At 36.5% G+C, this 8918-nt stretch overlaps 1 long non-coding RNA gene and 1 pseudogene across 3 annotated transcripts; both read right to left on the reverse strand.

Annotated features, from left to right (window-relative positions):
- On the reverse strand, nt 1-5506 carry LOC125420566 (YTH domain-containing protein ECT4-like; annotated as a pseudogene).
- An 85-nt stretch (nt 5507-5591) lies between these two features.
- Nucleotides 5592-8037, reverse strand: LOC132799298 (uncharacterized). Of its 3 annotated transcripts, none has more exons than XR_009634691.1 (6): nt 7671-8037; nt 7120-7268; nt 6586-6634; nt 6333-6471; nt 5919-6084; nt 5592-5734 (listed from the first exon to the last, which is right to left on the reverse strand). It is a non-coding gene; the product is annotated as an uncharacterized LOC132799298 (long non-coding RNA). The 3 variants fall into 3 exon arrangements; XR_009634689.1 differs by having other exon boundaries at nt 6586-6777; nt 7671-8035; XR_009634690.1 differs by lacking the exon at nt 6586-6634 and having other exon boundaries at nt 7671-8034.
- Between the last annotated feature and the right edge of the window lie 881 nt (nt 8038-8918).

The raw sequence follows: 8918 nt of genomic DNA on the forward strand, positions 1-8918 counted from the left end.
TACTAAATTCAGTTATTTCAGCAATTATTATTAGGTGAATCCATTGTGATAACAAAACCTCCAGGAGCATTAGAGTTGTAACCTAAAAGACCCGTAATGCTGCCACAATAAGCCACGTGCATTTCCTCCATATAAGGCAGAAAAAATGGGAAAAAAACAAGCGTACGTTCAAAATTTAGAAACTGAAATTCCCTTGGTATAAATACCCACTCAGATGTTAAAAACTAAACAAAACATACAACTATACCGGAAGAGAATTGAGCTGAAGCTGGAGAGGAAAAACTAGCAGAAGGCAAACTTCCATAAGTTGCAGCTTGCTTGCTTGGTCCAATAGTAGGTCTTGGCCATTCAGTCATCGTTGTCAAGGGATTTTTCTGAGTTGAAGCAGTTTTAGTCGAGTTAGGAAAGGCTCCAGAAGCTGAATTAAAGTTGTACTTTAGCCCTCTTGCATCAGATCTACTAAATGAGGTTCCGGTATCAAACAGTAAGTCAGGCGAACTATTAGGGACATTATCTGGTTGAACAAAAACAGGGATATAAGCAGGTGAAGATACAGCATTTTGGTAAGGGGGAACCGAGTAGTGCTGTTGTGCCCCCTACAAATGGGCCACCAACTCCTTATCATAGCACCGGTATTTAAGGATTGTACGGGTTGTATGGAGATTGTGTGTATCCATAGGTAGGCGTATAATATACATAAGGTAAGCTTTCATTTTGTGTACCCTGGATCAGAAAAGTGAATATGATCAACAATAGATGCTAAATTACTAATAAATAAGAAATGGTTTGCGCAAGTCAAGCAAATGAAATTTAAAAAAAAAAAAAAAAAAAGTGTGAGAAAGATGACTTACCACACACTGAACATCTGGACCATCTACACCAAAAATCCCATTCACTGGGTGATTCAATTCCTAATCATAATCAACATAACATATAAATGAGACACAATCATGCATCAGCTTCCTCAAACCAAAAGGAAAACAAGCATTGGCATTCACCTGTACAGTAATACCCATAGTTGGTGGCAGTGGGATAATACAAACCCTGATCAACAACAAACTCAGGGGTTCCTTCACTATACATAGCTTCTACTTGTTCAAGGGGACTTGTCAAATGCAAGTTTGTTTCATACCTTGAATCTAGAATACAGGAAGATAGAGTTTCAGCAGAACAGCAAAACAGGAATCAAATTAATAAATATCAAGAAGGATGTTGAAGCAATTACTAAGGAAAGTACCATGTAAGTCTCATTGTTCCCATGTTCTGGAACATTATACATTTCTATTCCAAGACTGCCACCACTGTAGAATTCAATTAGATAAAGTGTCAGCATTCGCCAAAGTCCAACATTACTTGATGAGAAAGCTACGACAATATATGCAATCGTTGTATTCAAACAGACAAATTGTTGCATATACAAAAGTCTCATAACACAGTTCCACTTGAAATCATATTGGATTCACATTACGTGACAAAAAGACAACACAGTCGCCCATCAAAGAAAGGAGTATCATTTAGCATAAATCTAGAGAAGCTGCTGAGATAACTTTCATTTGGCAGAATTTGGGAAGCCAGAGGATAAAGTGGACATACATAATCCCTAACCAAACAATTACAAGCATTTTTAAAATTTTGAAACAAGTTGACAGCTCGCTGCCATATACAAAACATTTTATACAAGTAAATGCGAAAACAATATAATCTTCCAATACCCCTTGTGTATCTCTGCTATTAGTAACTGGCTTGTTCTCATTGTTCTCCAATATGATGTGCCTTAAACTAGCATTCGAAACGTCTTTAACAATGTGCCACTTCACAGGGAAACTCCCACTCCATTTATCTTGCTGCCAAAAATCCATATCCTTATTGAAGTCAACAGGACCAGTCATCTCCGCAACACCACAAAATTGGCCGCTCACATTAACCTGCACATCGACATATAATACCAGCATCTCACAAGAACAAATAAGAAAACCATGTAAAATAAAAAATGCTCTAAACTAATGTCAAAATGGTAGGAAGATAAGCTTACTGAAAAGAACAGGAAGATAGGACAGCCTCTAGGTTTCCCTGCACAGCTATTCTCTGAGCATCTTCATATGCATTATTTAGTTTCTTGTTGCCATGCGGTGTAGATGACCAAACATTATACTTGATGCCCTTGTGAACATCATCCTCGCTGTACGACTTTATCACAAAAGACTTTGCATCTGCATATTCAACTGGATAATAATCCTTGTTGTATTGATCAGTATGAATAATGATGTTTCCCTGTGCATTAGTATGACCTGCCTTGGTAGTGTAGGCATTAACAGCTAACTCATTTTTTTATCTGTTGACTCTAGGCCCCCGATTCTGCTCGCTTAATGCATCTGGGCTACCATTAATATCACTCAGGCCTCTGCCAACATGGATCTTTGGTCGAAGTTTACCTCCTGCTGCCCACCCATGAGCACCTGACCCAAATTCAGTTAACCCATTATTTGCAGGGAGAGCAACTTTAAATTGGTTATGATGAGACAAAACCTTCCCATCGGAAAGGTTATCAGCAGCTTGAATAGAACCAGATGAATTTCTACCCTGAAAATACAGAATCAGGGTGAAAACTATCAAAGTGATCTTTTAAACAGGCCAAAAATAGAGAACCAATAGCTTGAGCCTTTAATAAATCTAAGACTATAAGGGAGCGCGGGAGAGAGAGAGAGAGAGAGGGGAGGGGAAAAAAAGTTAAACAGTAAAAGCTAACAAACTTATCATATTAAACTCAGTTATTTTTAGCGGTTATTCTTAGGTGAATCCATTGTGATAACAAAACCTCCTGGAGCATTAAGAGTACATCCTAACAGACCCGTAATGCCGCCACGATAGGCTATGTGCATTTCTTCCACATAAAACAGAAAAAATGGGGAAAAAAACAAGTGTATGGTACAAAATTTAGAAACTGAAACGCTGTTAGTATAAATACCTACTGAGATAAATGTTAAAACTTAACAACAAATACAATTATACCTGAAGAGCATGAGCTGAAGCTGGAGTGGAAAAACCAGCAGAAGGCACACTTCCATAGGTTGCAGCTTGCTTGCGTGATCCAACAGCAGGTCTTGGCCCTTCAGTCATCGTTGTCAAGGCATCTTTCTGATTTGAAGCAGTTTTAGGCGAGTTACGAAAGGCTGCAGCAGCTGAATTAAGGTTATACTTGAGCCCTCTTGCATCAGATCTACTAATTGAGGTTCCAGTATCAAACAGTGAGTCAGGCGAACTATTAGGGACGCTATCTGGTTGAACAACAACAGGGATATAAGGAGGTGAAGATACAGCATTTTGCTAAGGGGGAACCGAGTAGTACTGTTGTGCCCCTACAAATGGGCCATCAACTCCTATCATAGCACCGGGTATGTAAGGATTGTATAGGTTGTATGGAGATTGTTTGTATCCATAGGTAGGCATACAATACACATAAGGCAAATTTTCATTTTGTGTACCCTGGATCAGAAAAGGGAGTATGATCAATGGGATAGTGTCTACATGAGAAGGAATATATAGAAAGCAGATCACAAGCAGGAAGAGTGAACAATCCTATTTTGAAAGAAAACTAGAGGTACATGTTTAAACAATTGCATGAACATTTTTACTCTCTTCATTGAAAATGGCATTAATAAAAATCAGCCTTTTGATAATTAAGACAATTGAAGTAGCCGTCCAACTGATTAAATAATCAATAGCGAGTAAAGACTTCTTTGCTATAACATATCCAGTATGAATGTTGATAGAAATTGTGCTTAAACATCTCTTATGAGTCATGAATGCATTTTGCAAATGAAAAACTTACAACAATATTACCCCACAACAGAAATTAAGATAAGAAAATCTAATGCAGACTTCCTTCATGTTCATAATGATTCCAAGTGATATTTGTTACTATTCATGTCCGAGTTTCTAAGTTCTATCCACTTTTCCCTAAATTGGATGGTCTTGCTTCTCCTGTCCTTGGACTAGATGGACCTTTTCCACCAAGTCGAGGACTTAGTTCGCCTTTTAGTTCACTTACACAGAGACTATATACCTTATCCGAGAAACATGGGCTTTGTATATTTGCAAATTCCTTGCATGGTGTTGCAGTGGAGCTAGTCAACTTGAGACTGCACATGCATCAGATCTCACCCCGGCTTCGAGTACTCATCAAATCCAAGATCTCTCCATTAGATGCAAAGGAGGCTGTCCTGCCTAACTCCCCTTCCTGAGATCAAACACCAAGAAGTATACAAGTTTCTGAGTCACATTTTTTTCTTTGTTGTTTATGCCAAAAGTCATTCACAAAATCTATCACAAAGATATTTTGTAAAGATTTGATTTTCTCCCTCAAAACAGTAATGCAAATATACAGTATATTGACGAGAAAATCAGTGGGTTATTTGGTTACTTACCGTTGCGAGGCTGAATGATAAAGCAGTGGTCTCTTCATACTCTGCAGCATCTAGATATTGAAGGTGCACCCTTTGAAAAACTTTGGCAAAATGCATTGTCTCACAGGAACCAGAAGCATGATCATCAATGGGAAAAGAACAGCAGCAATAGGAACCCATGCAATCCCAAAGCAAACAAGCAAGTAAGCAGTTAGAAAACTTGTGAAAAGTGCGATTGTTTTGAAAGGTAGAGTTTCAATGAAAGTGGCATGGCATTCCTCAAGTACTCTGAACAAGAAAATGAATGCAGTTTTAGTTAGTTTCAACATGAATAAATGAGAAGTGAACATTCACAAGAAGATAAGAGAATAATAATAGAGAATCTACTTCTATCTTCTTGTTGGAGCTGTGAAGAGCAATAAAATCCTTTCCCAGAATTGGTTACCCGGTAAGCTTTCGATCCCCATAAAAGCCAAATAACCCCATAGTACGGAGGTTGGAATCTTTTTGAGGAAAGGCATTGCAGCAACACATCCTCCTACCATTGTAGATTGAAGCAGGTTACTCAACCCCATAGTGCAGGCTCCAAACGTTTTCACTGGGTGTATGATATATTGAATTGGTAATAGACTCAGAATCACCAGTCACAACATGGAGAATGAGGGTGAGCCACTCAAGCAGGGGAAAGCTCCTTTGGTTGTAGTTTGTACGCCTACCTGATGCTTAAGTGTGGCCAGGGTTTTAGTATGCATAGGAGATTGAGGAATTACACCATTCGACCATTGGATGGAGGGATACTGATAAGACCGCATAATATTACCTGGCGTGCAAAAATTACCTCTAAAAGTAAAGGCAAGTAATAGAAAGTTAAAAAAAGTCAGAGAAATGAGAAACCAGAGAAGGGAATTGTGTCCAAGAAGGCAATTACATACCATGAAACCCAAAAGAAGTAAATCATAATGGAATGAAGGTGGTTTTCTCAGATTTAATTCTTTCTGCTGAGCGAGTTGGGAAGCTACACTGAGGTCAAAATAGTATAGCACTGCAATCATTGTAGCTGGAATGAAAGCTCCAATTACGTAGAGAATCAACACATTTAGCATGTCCTGTAGTTTTAGAAAATCTCATTAGTAACCTCCTGTTTGAATTAAAATCTCTAAGACATACAGCATATACATAGCCATGCCTTAATGACAGTCCATCATATGCTTCTGGGGACCATGGATTCAGACTAAAGAGACGCCTGGGAATTCCTTTTGGAACAGTTCCAGCTGGTATATAGGAAACAGCTGTCCAGACCAAAACCATCAAAGGAACACCTCTTAGTGACCCTGTGAGAAAGTAAGGTTTAGTCCCATAACGATGCCTACTTTTATGACCATATAATTTGAATGACACTACTAATTTGTGATGCTTTAAAAAAATATCTGGATCAATACTTGTAGCACTTGTATACTAAAGTTATGAATCAAGATTTTGTAAAGATAAGAGAAAAAATAAAACATAAAAACTCACCAGATACATACCGCCAAGATCTTTCTTTTCTACTTCTTAATGAAGTTAGCAGAAGACCAAATGACAGAACCAAAGCAAACATCCCATTTGCAAATCTCCATGAAGGTTGAAACTGAATTGATTTTGGGTTTTCTCTTTGAGGTATACGAAATTCATCAACAAGTCCCTAGAAAACACAATTCAAAAGTAGAATAAAAAACCAAAGAAAATGAAAAAAGCAGATAGATTCTTTCTGTCAGGACAAGTTAAGAACAACAGCAGTAAATTTTAGTATTTTAGTGACTCCAGATATCCAGCCAAATCAAACATAATTTGAAACATAATTAACTAAAGAAGTAAAGAAGCATTTGCTGAACAAACTATATCCCACGCCAAAAATATGACACAGGATATATAGAGAAAGAAGGCTTATACTTTGATTGCTTCCTACATGAAGAGAATTGCAATAAGAAGCCCAAATAACTCCCCTGCAAGACGAGTGAACCTGTTTATTATGGAACAAGCTCCTAAGATAGCCAGGAGGAACAACAATGCAGCTGTCCATACACATACGCTGTAAATCCAAATAATATATCATTAGGGAAATTTATTCATTGTTAAAATTGGGATCATAATACAAATGTGCAGAATACAGTTCTGTTTGATGAAAGAAACAAAAATAATATACCATCCAGTCCATGCTAAAAAAGAGCTTGGATCCCAAATCCAGTCAATCTCTAGCAAAATCAAACACAAACGTATACATAATCACAGTTGGCTCTGCAACTCCAAGAATCAGCAAAAGCTGACCTCCTATGATTGAGTGTATTCCACAGAAACTTTCAAATGCTGGCAGTTCCATGTATTATAGAATTATGTCCTAAAGCCAGTCAATATCATAGTGGCATTTCCATCAGAACCTAAATATCGTGAGGCACTGAATAGACAAAGTTCAGAAAAATTCCTAGTAAAAGTACGTGTATTTCTATCCAATTGTTCTCCAAATGAAATGACTGGAACTGTGGATGCAAAAAATATAAATGTGGTGGGGGCCAAAATCCTGATAATAGAATTAAAAAGAACCAAGCTAATATCATGCTCTGAACAAAAATCCAGTACGGGTACAGTGAAGTGTGATATAACTACATTTGAAACTCAGAATCTTATGATACAATAAAAATATGGTTAATTAATTTTTTCTAGAAAAGAAGAAAGATATTACCTGAAGCCTGATTTGAATCCACCAATTCAGTCTTGCTTGTAACACATCAACCTCCCTTGAAGATCATTCCTTAGTTCACGAAATGGCACAAAAGTCTCTTCCATGGTTTCGCCTACTTGAATACCCAAGTCACAGACGAAAATACCAAGCTGAAAATAAAGACACAGCTGTCACAGCAACCCGACTCTTACAAGTTATGCAAATGCAGGTATCGAGGAAATCTACAGCATAAAATCTATTTTAAAAATATATATAGTAGAGGTGTGGTAAAATCAGTACAGAAATAAATATAAATTTCACATTTCACATATGAAATACAATGTCGATTAAACAAAATACGAGATCCAAAATTTTTGCTAAAGAAAGGACAACACCAGAATGGAAATGCTCAACAGTATATTACATCATTGGTCCTGGATGTAGCAAGCTAACAAACCCAGAAGAAGAAATAACAAGATATATTCAAAATGAGAATGGCATTGGATGATTAAGCTACAAACAGACAAACAAACAAACAAAAGTTACCCTTTTGCTCATGTTGAAGCTTTTACCTTGGGAAAACGAGGACGCAGGGAACGGTTTGTAAAGAAAGCTCCAAATACATAAGCCTGGAAAGTGTTGTTGAGAGAAGGGAAACAGTAGATTTGGTTGATGCTGATGTAAAATTGGGTCAAAACAGAAAGAAAGAACATCACCGTCAGACCAGAATAGCAAATAAAGAAAAAAAAAAAAAACATTTCTAAAGCTAATGGTTAAATAAACAATAAAAGCTAAGCAAAAGGGAAAAGCAAATGCAAAAGAATCCATCGATAGACGGTATATTCAAATTTCAAAGTGGATGCAACGTAAAAAGGCTGGAAAGGAGCATCCAAGCAGCTTCTGTAAGCTATACATACAGATACACTATATACATACATATATATATATATATATATATATATATTTTTCCTTTCTGAAGACATATAACATATATATATATATATATATATTATTATTATCATAAATATTTTAATAATTTTATTAATGTTAGTATGTATTTCATGGCATTCTACTATGCATGTCATATAGTATGGGAAATATATGACTTTATTGATGCTAAAACTATAAGGTGTTTGTATCATTATTGAAGACCAATTTTGGATGGGAGGTGTATATATATATATATACACATTATATATACACATGTGTATACATATATTGGTTTCAAACCAAGTAGTTTATATCTAAAGATATTTTATCGGATGTCTAAATTTGGAAACTGGGAAATTACCAAAAAAACAAAAAATTGGAAACTAGTAAATCTTCATAAGAGGATATGAAAGAAATAAAGGGTAAAGATCACGTATTGCACCTCTACCTCTGGTCTGTTGCCTATGAGTGGATGTGGTTTCACAGTGACACGTTTCACATTTTGACTGCTGGAGAGTATAGTGGTTGAAGAAATTAGAAGCACCTGATTCCAACTCTTTCTGGACCACCGCTTACATGGAACGAGGGATGGTGGACCGGATGTGACTCGATTTTTGTCATCAACGATAAAATTCAAATTGATCAGCTGAGTCAGAGAACAACATATTACGCCTCTGATTATCAACAATTAAAAATTCAAATAACCCCTAAAAAAAAAAAAAATTGTTGGTTTTTTTACCATTACTCTTTATTTTGTTGTAATGTTTTGGATCGAACAGAATGTCCTGTAGTAAATGCCCAGGAATCACGAAAACTTTGACTGAAAGTGTGACGCTGATTTGTTGACCAATACCATACTTTTATTGATTTTCAAAAAAAAGAACGAAAAA

This window comes from Ziziphus jujuba, chromosome 11 (genome assembly GCF_031755915.1).
Source record: "Ziziphus jujuba cultivar Dongzao chromosome 11, ASM3175591v1".
In the NCBI taxonomy this organism is placed as follows: Eukaryota; Viridiplantae; Streptophyta; class Magnoliopsida; order Rosales; family Rhamnaceae; genus Ziziphus; species Ziziphus jujuba.